The sequence below is a fragment of the Globicephala melas genome, chromosome 2, assembly GCF_963455315.2.
Source record: "Globicephala melas chromosome 2, mGloMel1.2, whole genome shotgun sequence".
Classification (NCBI taxonomy): domain Eukaryota; kingdom Metazoa; phylum Chordata; class Mammalia; order Artiodactyla; family Delphinidae; genus Globicephala; species Globicephala melas.
The window spans coordinates 103,662,647-103,675,986 of record NC_083315.2 but is presented as its reverse complement, the minus strand read 5'-3'; the positions used below and the strand labels follow the sequence as shown (position 1 = coordinate 103,675,986).

At 52.1% G+C, this 13,340-nt stretch overlaps 1 protein-coding gene across 9 annotated transcripts in view; it reads left to right on the top strand.

Annotated features, from left to right (window-relative positions):
• Nucleotides 1-1,444: 1,444 nt before the first annotated feature.
• ZFHX2 (zinc finger homeobox 2) overlaps nt 1,445-13,340 on the top strand; it is a 28,666-nt gene continuing 16,770 nt past the window's right edge. For 4 of the 9 annotated variants that reach the window (XM_060294625.1, XM_060294621.1, XM_060294624.1 and 1 more), the window contains exon 1: nt 8,339-13,243. The gene's annotated coding sequence lies outside the window, so the exon portion shown is untranslated. Of the gene's footprint in view, nt 1,758-8,338; nt 13,244-13,340 lie in introns of those variants that run through there. The other 5 variants (XM_060294629.1, XM_060294627.1, XM_060294626.1 and 2 more) reach the window with 4 other exon arrangements.

Here is a 13,340-nt window from a genome sequence, read left to right as displayed (position 1 = left end):
AGGACACTGGTTTACAGACATGGCATCCTGAACTTGGGATCTCTTTAAGGCGTACCCCGCCACATCCTATGACAGGTACCAATGTGCAGAGAGGGGAGGGACCCCAGCCCCTAATTCCTTTCACTGGCCTGCTTTTCATCTGTCCTTTGCTTATCAGTTTTGTTGCCCAGAGGAAGAAGACTTAATCTCTTCTGTGAGTTATAAAGTCCAGTCCAGTAGGGCCAAGGCAGCAGTTTAAGGAAAAGGAAAGACCAGACTCCAAAGCTAGACAGACCTGGAGTTGAGTCCCATCTTCACTTTACTGGTGTTTGGCATTGGGCTAGCAACTCCACCTCCCTAAACCTCTGTTTTCTCTTTGGTAAAATGTGGACTGTCTCACAGTTAAGTGTGAGGAATTCAGTGACAAACTGTCACATCACAGAGATTCAAAATGTTAGTTTCTTTCTCCTTCCTTTTTTCCTGTGAACTCCAGGATTTTTTTCTTTTAAGAGAAGTAGGCTATAGCAGCTAGTGTGAGGTCTGCAGTCAGACTATCAGGATTTGAATCCTGGAGAGGTCACTTATTGGCCGTGTGACCTTGGGCCAGTTAATTAACTTGTTTGTGCCCTGGTTTCCTCAACTGTAAAATGAGACTAGTTGTGAGGATTAAATAAGTTAATATATGTAAAAGTGCTTGGAACTGTCCCTATGCGGTCAATTAATTTTAGCAGCTATTGTTATTAGAATATAGGAGAGCTTATAGGAGCTGATAAACTGAAGATGAGGATGGGGAGCCAGAACCTCCGCTCCCCCCACCCAACTCTGGGGACTCTGTGACCACGTGGAGGAGACAGAAGCTCCCAGGGACCAAGACTAATTGCTGTGGAAGATAAGGTTCTAGTGCCCAATTGGAAGGGACAGGAACTAATAAAGCAAGAAGAAGGGAGTGAAGAAAGAGAGATAGGCCTCGAGTGGCTCCGGGAAGCTGGCAGAAGCCAGGACTTGCTCTAGAGCTGATTTAAAACAAAATTACAAAACACGTGTGCGATTTCTGCAGGCAGAAGGAAGAGGAGGAGAAGACAGGAAAGTGTTTAAAGGAGCCTGCCCTCTTTGCAGGCACCGGCTTGGACCTGGCCCCACAGTCAAGCAGGTGGCCGGGACCGCTGTCCGCCTGTCCTCGGGCCTCGGGTCCCGCCCACAGTCCAGCCAAGCAGGCGGACACAAGCTCTAGAAACGGGGGGCCGGGGCGGGGGCGGGCGGACTACAACTCCCGGCATACTCCGCGGCGGGCGGGCCGCTGCACCTGCTCAGTGGGGCCGCCCCGGGCGCCTGGGTATTGATTATTCCATTGTGTGGGACGCCTCGGCTCCAGCCAGTGAATGAGGCGGAGGAGTGAGGGCGAGGAGGAGGAGGAGGAGGAGGAGGGCGAGGAGGAGGAGGAGGAGGAGGGCGAGGAGGAGGAGGAGGAGGCAGGGAGCGAGCGAGTGCCCAGGGTGAATCAATGGAAACCCCCTCACGAAGCCGGGAAAACACTTCAGCCGCAGCCAAATAGCATTGATTATTTTCCTTCACTTCCCTCACCGCCGTGAATTTATTTATTTATTTTTTCCATCTCCGTCCCCGACGCCCCGGAGTGAGCGCTGGAGGGAGGGAGGAGGAGGGGAAAAAAAGGAATCAACACATCGGAGAAGTCCCTTCCAAGAGCCACCCCCTCCCCTCCCCGCCTCGCGCTGCTGGGCGGCCGCGGTTCGACTCCCGTCCCTGCTTCCAGCTGAGGTGTAAGTGCATCGATTTCCGATGCTGCTGGGTTGGTTTTTTTTCTCCTCTCCCTCTCTCTTCTTCCCTTCCTTGCTCTTTGGAAGCTTGAGACGGAGGGGAGAGGAGGCGCTCGGAGACTGCCGCTGGAGGGCACGGAGAGGGACGGGAAGGGACTGGGGGAGGGGACCCGGACGGACAGACGGACACACCGAGAGCCTGAGGAGAAGGAGGGACAGGGGTATGGGAGGGAAGGAGAGGGCCTGCGAGCGAGAATGGGGCGAAGAGAGAGATGCCGGGGTGGAGGTAGAGACGGGGAAGGGAAAGGTTTCGAGGCTGGACCAGGAGCCAGCCGGACAGATGGAGGGTAACGAGAGCCTAGACGGGCCGCGCCGAGCTGTGCAGGGAGCGGGGGTCCCGGAGGGAAGGGGAGGCCGGGGAGTGCGGGGGCTCGGAGCTGTCAGTCTGGAGGCGCCTGGGTCTCGGTGGCCCCCCGCCGGCCGCAGGATGGGGGAGGAACGGCGGCTAGCAGGCAGGCAGATGGATGGGCAAGCGCGCTGGGGGGGTGGGAGGGTGGGAGAGGACGTGGATACCCTTAATCTTCGATCTTAGGTTTTGCCAGAAGTTGAGTTGTTTGTTGGTTTGGGGGGGTTGGGTTTTGTTTGTTTTGTTTTGTTTTGGAAAGGTGTGAGTAGTAGGTGAGGGGAGGCCTCTACTCCTATTCAAGGTGAAGTGTGTCTCTCCTGGCCCCCAGCTCTCCATCTGCTCTTGTCTGTCCCTCTCTCTGAATAGCCCTATCAACGAGAACTCGACCACGCGTTTTGCTGCTCCTGTTGCCCCGCTGGTCTCTGTCTATGTGTCCCTACCTCTGGATTTTGACATTCTACACCTCATTCATTCTCCCCACCCATCCATCTCCGAGTCTGTCTGTGTGTCACTATCTCCGGATGTGACCTCCTACCCGGGTGATCCTTTCCCTGTGTGTCCCTGTCACTGTGTGTTACACCTTGGCTGCCTGACTGTTCTACCCACCTAGGACTCCATGCCCTTTCCTTCAGGGTCTGAATGGATATCTCTGGCCTTTTCAGGCCGCTTTGGAGTTTGCTTATCAGTCATGACTGATGTTTGTGGTAGTCACTGGTCAGAGGCCTGGAAGAGTGGAGGGATGGAGCAGATGTGTCTCCCCCAAGGATTCGAGTGCCCTTTCAGCATGGCCAGGATGGCCTCCTCTTCCATCTTCACCCAGGGAGCTTTGGAACTTCCTAGCATTGTTGACTGTCCCCTTTGCCATGTGCCTGTGTCCCCCATCAGGACCTCACCTCTGGTCTCCTGTGTGTCATCTGCCTCTCCAGGAGCTTCCCACCACAAACCTTTTCCTTTCTGACTTGGTTTTCCTCCCTTCCCTCACTTTACCATTATATATCATTTCATTTCCCCATTTTGTTTCACCCCCTTTTTTCCCCATCCCTGTCTCCCATGATCTCCTTTGCCTCTTCTTCACCCTTGTTCCCACAATCTGCACTCCTCCTACCGTTTATCCTTGGTCACCCTAAGTTTCTTGTATTCCTTACCTTCTCACCCAGCATTTTAACTGCAGCAGCGAATGTACCAGAGAGCAAAGGGGCTGGGGGAGTTGGGAAGTATGGTTTGTGAAAGCACATAAACAGGCCAAGAAATCAACTTACTGGACTTCCAGGGGCATAGAACCCCTTCATCAGTCAGGGCCATTATGTTCATTCACTGCCAACTTTGATTTTGTAAAGGGACGTTCTCTGGGATTCTAAGCTCCACCCTGCTTGGTTGCCCCTTATCTTTCAGTTCATTCTAGACATCTGTGGCTCTTTCTCTACCTTCTAATTCATCTTTTTCCTGGGTCCTCACTCTTTATCATATTTGGATTCAGCATGATTCTTTACGAGGCAGTTTTCATTAGTGTGACGGAAGCGATTGATATCTTATGCAAGGGGCCAGGTTCATTCAGCCTGAAGAATGGGAAAGGTGGATAAAGAGTCTGGAGAGTTTACCTTGTTTTACGCCCATTATTGTTTTTCCAGACTTCAGGAGCTTGAAGGGTAAAAGGAGGAGGTAGATATGGGCAGAAAATGGAAAATTTCAGAGGTGAATAGAGTGACAGAAAGGAAGGGGAGGCCGGGTGCAATAAATGCATGGGGTAGAGAAATGCATGACGTGAGGAACGCGCAAAGGACGGGATGAAAATACATGTGGAATGGGGGGGCAGGGGAGGAACCAAGGGGTGATTAATGAAAAATTGGGAGAATGAAATAAAACATGAATTAATAGTGATACAGAAGGAGAGAGGGAGAGAAAGGATAGATTATTCCTCAAGAGGAAGGTCATCAGAAAAAGCAATATGAACTAAATAAATACAGTGGTAAAATGGGGGAAAGGAGGAATGGAAGAATAAGATGAGGTGGGAAAAGAGTATGGTACAAAGAAGGGACATGGAAGGCAAAGGGAGGAGTGCTGAAGCAGATCAGAGCTGCACAGAGCTTGGTAGGGGGAGAGAGGAGAGATGAGATATCAAAGGAAACAAATGCCTCTGGTGTGAGAAGGACACAGCATGATGGATGCAAAGAGAGCACAGCAGGAGGGGCGATTTGGAAAAAAGGCAGAGCAGAAATACCACTGGGCAAAGCCCCAAAAGAGGGAGATGCCAAAGGAGAAGCGAGAGAGCGCAGAGATATCTGGTGAAGAGAAGGAGAGATTTGGCTCATTCCATTGGCCAAATCCCTCACTACCCCCCCCCCCCGGAGGCCTTTGCTTTTCAACCCCAAGCCAGGGCAACGTGAGCAAAGACATGAAAAAGTAGAATTCCCATTTACTTTAGCTGATAGGAACTGGAATCTTTCTAGCCCCCTGAGCACCAAAGACCTCCAGCCTCTGACGTCATAAACTGCTGGTGTTGCCTTGGCAACCTGACAGGGGTCCTCCCTCCATGATGTCAGAGCAGCCGGTGTTACCTTAAGACCCATAGAGGAGCAACTTGCTGCTTTGCTGGGGAGCTGCACACATATGGGGCCGGGGCCAGAGTCAAATCTGTAGGATTCCTGCATCTGGTAGCTTGACCTTGCCGCCCTGGAGCTGTTCTTAGCTCCAAATGAAGTCTTGTTTGTGAGCACCTGAGGTTCACTAGAGCCTGCAGGAGCAAGGGAAAGGGACCTCAGGAGACAGGGGCATTGAGGACAGGATGGTGGGACTGAAAAGCAGGAAAGAAGGAAGAGAGCTGGAAATGGCATTTACAGAATGTGAAAGGAGAAGGGCTCTGTGAGCAGGGAGGGGAGTCCCTGAAAATGTAAGATGAACCTTGCTTTGGGTTTAGGAATGGAGCCGGAAGGTGGAAATGCAGATTAGAGGGGATAGGAGCTGTGTGAGAGCTGTGTGAAGCAGGGATACAGAATAGGGAAGGATTCTGAAATGCCAGAGGGCATGGTGGAACTTGGCTGTGGAGGGAGGGGAAAAAAAAGGGGGACTCTGAGAGAAGCTGTCGGGTGAGAGATCCAGGGTGAGTCCTGATGGCCATATGAGCAGGGGCTGCATCTGTCTAGTTTCCCATCGTTTTCCAGGACCTAGCACAATGTCTGTCACACAGAGGATGCTTAATATCTATTGATCAAGAGGTCAAATTAATAGGGAGAGGCTAAAGAAAAGACTTGCCCACCTTCCTTTCACCCTGCCCCTCAGGCCTAAGTCTGCATAAATGGGCAAGCTGGGAAAGCAGACACTGAAGGAAAAGGCTGGAGGGGAGCAACTGTGAGATCTGAGGCAGAGAGAGGAGAGACTGGGTTAGGGGCCCACTTGGAAGCATCCAGGGCTGACTCTAGGGGCTGATCTGGGGAGTCTTTGCAGAGATAATGGGAGGAAAACATGAATGAACAGTCTTAGGCGCCCAGAAGGAAGATATGGAGGAGGCTAGAGAAAGGAGGTGGTTTCCAGAAAAGGTTGAGAGTTGTTTCTAAAGATAGAGTCGGAGATTTTGAATTGGAAGTAGCATCCTTACCCCACCCCATTCCCAATCGTGAAACCACAATTGAATCTGCCATATATAAATTAAGTACACACACACACACACACACACACACACACACACACGCACGTGCTGATCACAAAGAGTTCATAAATCAATTCCAGGCCCATCCTAAACACCCTGTCCAAATCCAGACACTTACAAGGAAGTCAGCATTGGCCAAGTGGGCCAAAAGGCAGAAAGAGGCACAGACTTGGATGTAAGAAACCCTGTGAGGGATGGCCTTGACATCTGACTACGCAATGCGTTGCTGGAGTCGAGAGACATAAAGTAAAAGAGGGAGAGGCAGGAGATGCGGAGCTCATCACAGCTCTGAGGTCTGAAGGGCGGGGAGTCTAAACACGGAAGCCATAGAGGAGAAAGATGCACCCAATCAGGAATTATAACTTAACCTGTTCCTGTGGCAAATGGATCAAAGGAATCTAGGAAAGAAGCTCGGGATGAGAGGAAGCGAGCTGGGAGCCCTGGGGGAGAGTCTAGCTATAATAAGAAAGGCCAGGGCAGCTGGAGAAGGGGCCAGTGGGCGGGGGCCTGCAGGGAGGACAGCGGCGGCTGGATGCACTGTCAGCCACCGCCATGGACTTGGGCAGCACATATTTTGCAGCAGGCGACAGGCTGTCGACACGGCGGTCCTTTACCTCACTGTTAGAAACTCATTTCATTGATTTTTCCATCTTTCTTCTCTGGCTTCTCAGTCATCCCACCCCTCACTTTTCTAGAGCCCCTTGCCTCACTGTGGAAAGCCCCAGGGGACTGCCTGCCCACCCGTCCTCCCCCCCGCCAGGCTGGTGAGACAGGGTGAAGGATTTAGAGGTGCCTTTCAGCACCCTGAGGTAATCCCATTGGCTCTCAGTATCCCCCTCTTATAAGCACTCGTGCAGACCAGGGCCTCTGTGTCCAGTTGTCTAGGGTGCCCAGTTAAGGGGTAACAGGGCTGAGATCCACCTGCTCTCCTGTCACCAAGCTGTACCACTGCCGTGCACCTGGAAGAAGACACCTTTTCCTAATCCCTCCCAAGACAGCTCGGCACCCCTCAAAATCTCTCTTTCAAAGTCAAATGAGAGAACAGGAGCTGCCTCTGTATTGGGGCAGGAATATGGTATTACACTGAAGCCAGGGTTCCAGCCTTGGAATCACAGCAGGGCCACCCAGTGGTACAGTGTTGGCACAGGGGCCTGTGAAATTAGAGGGCCATAAGTAGCAAGCACTCTCTGTGGAGAGAAGAGGGCATTCATATGCTGTGTCTGGTCCTCTGTGGCATTTTGATGTGCACAGTAGGTGGGACAGGGGTGGGTGAAGAAACGTTTACTTCACGTGTGGACATTTCCCTGGTGCCTCCTCCAGTTACAGCCAACTACCCTCAGCCTCTCCCTTTGGGGCTGGCATTGGGCTAAAGGTCAAGAGTCAGTTGCCAATCATTTGGCTTCTCAGTGAAGGAGGGCAGAGGGTGGGACAGGAGTGTTAGGTTGTGTTTCTCTGAGGAACTGATGGGGTAAACGCCATTTCCATCCTCAGATTTTTCACTCCTTGTTTTGTGGGTGATGCACCCCTACCCCACCCCAGCCCCCAGTCTCAAGCCCAAGGCCCTCTGGCCCACCCTCCTTTTTCTCTGGTCTTGGCAAGGTTGTTTCTCTGGGGCCCAGTGTGTCTTGAGTCTCAAGTGTCTGAGTCTAGATTCTGCTGCTTGCTTTGACTCGTGTGCCTGTCACGCCCCCCCCCCCCATCACAGTTGTCTTCCTTTCTATCCAGCCATTTCCACGTTCTGTACCACTTTTCCTGCTTGGACCACAAACTGCTCCTTCCTCCCATCCCCAGCTTCATCAGGCTATGTGGTTTTCAAAACCTAGAGATAAATCCCGGTGATTTAGGGAAAGGAGTGTGCTTGAGGTTAGGAAGAGGGAAGACCAAGATACTGGTTCAGGATGGACGGGGCAGGGAGGAGTGGGAAAAGCGGAAGCAGGCTGAATAGGACGAGAAAGAGGGAGTCAAAGGTAAAAACCATGTGACTTGGAGCCGGGAGAGAGGTGGAGAGAAGGCCACGGTTTAAATGAAAAAGGAAGGAAGGCGGTAGGCTGAGGCTGCGAGGACTAAGAAACGGAAGAGAAAAAACCCGGAGCCTGACCCCCTGCAGAGAAATGACGGCCGAGAGGAGGAGGGAGGCCGAGCGGTTGTGGAAGAGGCTTAAGGCGGAAAAGGCAGGCGGCCGGCTCAGCCTCCGCGTCAGTCCTGAGTTCAAGCCGTGCCGGCTTTGACCCTTGTGGGAGGAACTGAAGTGGCAAATTAACGACGATAATGAAGTCACTGCACCTTGTTTGTCTTTGCTGGTTTCCCCTTGAGATTTGTCCTTTGGCCAGACGGGGCACCGTGGGGGAGGGGAGGGCCAGCAGCAGGGAAGGGCGGGGGAGGGGCGCGGAGAAGAGGGCGCGGAGGACAGACGGACCCGGGGAAAAAAGAGGGAGGGGGATGAGGAAAGGAGAGAGGAAGCCAGGAATGGAGGAGAGGAGGGACGGGGGACGAGGGAAGAGGAGGGCAGGGGAGAGAGGCGCGGAAAGACGGGAAGGGAAGAGAACAATGGGGAACGGGAGAGGGAAGCCTGGAAGGAGGAGCAGAGGACCGGGAGGGAGAGGAGCGGTGGCACGGGGAAATGGCGAGCCGGAGGGAAAGGACGTGGCCGGGGTGCGGGAGCTGCAGCTGGCGGGGCCGGGGGCGGGGCCTCATCTCCATCTCTAACGGCTGTGAAATGAGGTTAGCTCCATTAGAGGCGGTGAGAGTGTAACGAGATCACACTCATTAGGGCTGGGCCATCCCAGTAATTACCACCACCCCAAACACGCCCGCGCCAGCCGGGCCACCGAGCACAAACAGGCACGCCAGGCACGTGGCAGCACACCCGCACAGGACACCACTTCTCGCTGAACGCGAAGCCCAGGGCCCACGCGGGTGTAACCGAGAGCCTCGGGGAGACCCTTCACTAACCCCGAAGAGGTGCCGGGACAGGGCTACACCCAGGCCCTCAGCCACACACACAATAAAAAGCAATAAACATACACGTACACCCGAACTCGGGGAATAAGACACGTGGACGCGCAATTATCGTTTCCATTTATTGATCACATGCAAAGTGCCAGTCTCAGTAATGATCGTCTCAACGGGCACAACTCCAGGAGGAACTATTCCCCATTCTACTTATGAAGCAACAAGCTTTAAGCAACCCACCCGAGGACATTTACATCATAGGGAATAGAACTAGAATTTGATTCCAGGTGTCTGACCTTAAAGGCTATGTTTTAAAATAATACCATACCGTTTTTTCTTAAGTTCATATGCTATTAAGAATACACATGTGTAGACTTCCAACTTTCAGAGAGGTTATCAGAAATCTGATACCCACCACAACCCCGCCCCCAGCAGAGAGAGAGAGAGAGAGAGAGAGAGAGAGAGAGAGACACACACACACGCGCGCGCGCACGCGCGCGCACACACACACAGAATGGCCAGGGCCCGTGCATAGACTGCAATGCGAATAGCGCCCCCTGGAGTCGCACAAAGCAGTGGCCTGTTCTGGCCCATCTTAACACTAACTGGGAGAAGGCCATCTAACACTTTCAAGCTCAAAGGAGAGCATGACAGCACATATGCTCAAAGCAACACACATAAGAGCAGAGTAACACACTCAGACTCAAGGATCTCATTCAGAATGCTTACCAGCCAGAGCTCAGAAGCTTACAAATTAACTTGAGAGCAGAGCACTGGGGTCAGGCTACCTGAGGCCAATCTCAACTCTATTTTCCAAGTGTTAGACCTTAAAAATTACATAACCCATCTAACTCTTTCTATGTTTGTAAAATGGGAATGAGTAGCTGTATGTATTTTATCAGACTGTAGTGGAGGATTCAGTGATGTGATGCTTCCAGAGGGCTCAGCACAGTGCCTGACACAAGGTAAACATTTAAAGATACTATTATTATTATTATTATTAGTTGTTGTTGTTGTTTTAATAGTATTTAAACAGAGTCATTACCATCACAAGGGTTCATGCAGAATCAGAGAACCAGGATTTATGTATATACACAGACACTTACAATGGTATCCTTCCAAGTAATTCTAGAAGAATCGCACGTAATTCTTTTCAAGCTCAGGGAGATCAAAGGTCTTCCGCAGAGGTCCCCCATGCCAGGATCAGATAGGATCCTGAATCTAAGTTCAAGGGCACAGCTCCCTGTCCCCTGGCTCTGGAGTGCTCATACAGAAGAAGGGTTCAGAGCTGGCTTTGCGTGGTTATCTAAGCCTGGGTCTCTCCAGTGCACCTACAAGATCACACAGCTCCACACTGCTGTCCTAACACTTGTGGCATCATTGAGGGAGATGCACTGGCAAGAGGCTCCACTCCTCTCCACAACATCCTCTCCTCCAGCAGCAGACATACTGCAGCACATCTCAACAAAGCCACACAAACGTGGATGGATGTTCTCTGGTTGTGGTTTTAATGCACAGCTTCCCTTTTAGCCCTGTCTACTCCCTCCCACCCCCATCTTCTTCCTCTCAGCCTCTCCTTTCTCCTCACACCCCACCCAGTTCCCCCCCCACCCACCTTAAGCATCTCGCTTGCTCCATCCCTCTCACTGGGGACAGGCCACCTGCCCAATCTGCTGCCAAAACTGGGAGCCCTCAACGAGATTCAAGATTCTCCAAGATTCGGTATTTACATGTACAGATCGAGATCCAGCTCCCCGCTCCTTCCCTCCCTCTCCCTCCCTTCTTCCTCCATCCTCTTCTCTGCCTTGGCTGTCTTTCTTTACCCTCTATGATACTCCTTTTCCTGCCTGTCTCATTTCCTGCCATTCTTATTTTCTCTCTTTAGGACAAAAATTCTCTTGCACAAAGTAAACACTCCCCAAGTATTGGGGTGCCAGGGAGATGTCTAGGAGAGATAGGTAGAATTAAAATGGAGGAATAGGAGTACCTTTTTTTGTTTTCTTTTTAAATACAGAAGGTAAGCTTTAGAGACAGAGAAAGTGATAGTTTTAATGCAAGGAGAGGCCATAATAGTTCTGATGCAAGTGTGAGCCTGGGCAAAGCTTCCAGTCTCTGGTTTGGGATAATGGGATGTCTCTAGACGCAGCAATCAAGAGGGCCTGGTGAGAAATGAAGTCTGCTGCTGGGCAGACTAGATTTAAATCCTGCCCGCCAAAGAATCTGCCCTCAGTCGAAAAGGGCAGAGATGAGAGGATGAGTCCAGGTCAAGAAGAGGCAAGACAGAAGGAAAGCGTCAGCCTAGCTGCACATACCTTGCTCCCCTCTTGGGGTGGCGAGGGTGGAGAGCCAGAGAGAAGGAAAGAAACTGACCTGATAGACACCAGTATGGGCCCTTTTCACATGTTACCTGTACTAGTCTTCACAACAGCTGGGTAAGGACAGCGGTGGCAGCTATGTGATCTTGTAGGTGTACTGGAGAGACCCAGGCTCAGATAACAGCACAAAGCCAGCTGTAAACCCTTGTCCTGTAAGAGCACTTGGGAGTGAGGGCCAGGGAGTTTCCAGGTGAGAAAACAGAGTGGATAAGTAACTTACCAAGGCTGCACAGCTGGTGAGTGGCGGGGAGCCAGGACTGAACCTGGGTCTAAGTGAATCCATAGCCCATGTTCTTCCACTGCCTTAGAAAAGAAATCTCACCTGGTTAGAGTTTATTTGCTGTTGGTGCCGACTGATTCCCCCTAATGTGGGCACACACACTCCATCTTTCCTGCTTCTCTTCCCCTCCCCTCTGTGGCTGCCTCTTAAAAGCAACAGGTTGAAACCGAAAGGGGAGAAGGGCAGGGCAAAGTTAGTGTGGAAGAGGGCAGGCTGGAGGCAGGGATTTCAGAGAGAAGAAAGAAAAGGTCCCTAAAATGGGCTCCAAGGAAAGAGGATAGATGGAACAATTGGAAAAGTGAAAGGCAAAAATGTCTGGAGGGCTGGGACTTGGAAATCACTGTATGCAAATTGTAAGCAAATGTGCCAGTGCCCTCTGGCCGACTTTCTGGGGTTTGAAGAAAAGAAAGGAGAGGGGTTTTTGTTTTTTATTTTAAGGAGGGGAGTTGGGAGGAGAAAGCCAGTCTGTCCCTGCAGGCCTGTCCTCTCCTCGGTGATGGTCCCTCCATAACCACTAGGGGGCAGTCGTGTCACTTTTCCACTCCAGCTCTGCCAGAGGTGGGAGGGGGCTCCAGCCCAGGGGAGTCCTGGTCTTGCTGGGGCTCCAGCTCCAGAGGAAGTGCCCCTGGCCAGCTTTGCCTCCAGTTCTACAGGCCCCACGGCCTGGCGCCTCCTCGGTGAGGGGCACATTCTTCCTTTGCTCAGGCCTCACTTCTTTGGTCCTTCCTTTGCCCTTGCTCCTTTGGCTCCTGTAATTCTCGGGTTCTGAAGTCTCAGAGTGTTGTCTTTTGCGGTCTCAGAGCCCGCCTTTGCAGCTTTCCACTTCACATCCAAGCCTTTCTGTCCCTCTCATAACGTCTTTCTTTGTAGCTCTCTGGGTCCTACTGTCTGTCCTGAAGCCTCCTGGTTCCCTGGCGTCTTCCTGTTCTAAGTACGGTACATTTCAAGAAGTAGGAATTCTTGTCCAGCTACTTACAGGGTGCTTTTCTGCCCACCTCCCATGGAAGAATATCTCAGTTCAGGGATTATGTTGATGGGGCAACAAGTCCCTAGCTGAGCTTTGAAAGAAGTAGCACTGCCATCCTTTCCTTCTCTCCTTGAGGAATAGCAAGGGACCTGGGTCTGGACAGAGGAAGAGGGCAATACCCCCCAAAAATCTCGTTTCCCCATAGCTTTCTCTCCATTTTCCCTTTCGCCTCACGCTGTGAGGGAAGGAAGCATTAGGGAGGGTGATGGAATGAAGGGGCAGCAAGGGAGCTCTGGAGGCTGAGGGCCATTTTGGAGCCAGATGATTCATCTTAGGGGATGACTACACCCTCAGAACTCTCCACCCTCCCCTGGCTCCAGGCCTGCCTCCTCCCATCCCCCTCGGTGGCAGCAGCCTTGTAATTTAAAGCTCTTTCTGTCGCCTCTAATGTGATCCTCTCGTTTTATTGACTCTCTCTGCCGTCTGTGGCGCCCCTTCACATCAATCTCCGCTCTAATCACACCGCCACCACTGCCTGCTCTGTCTCCCCTAACCCCTCTCCTCGCGGGCCCCCGGCCCTCGCCTCTACCCAGGTCCTTCCTTTTGACTATCCCCCCACCTCCACCCTACACCCGATCCGCCCTCTTCCTCCTTCCCTCCTCCACACGCAGGAATGCCAGGGCCTTTAAGGGCTTGCCTTCTCCCTTTCCCCACGTCTAAGGTGTACCCTGAGGGAGAGGAGATGCCCTTAAGGAAAGCCTGGAACCACAGGAAGAATGACAGTGGTCTGAGGGAGAATATGACTCTGGGCCTGGTCGTGGTGCGTGGGAACCTGTCTCCAGAAAGAGATGAAAACTGAGGTCAAGGTAGGAAGGGCAGAGAAAGGGACACAGATTCAGAGAGGGACAGAAGAAAAGACTGAGGCGGAGGAAAATGGAAGGAGGGGGGGAAAGTGAAAAAATA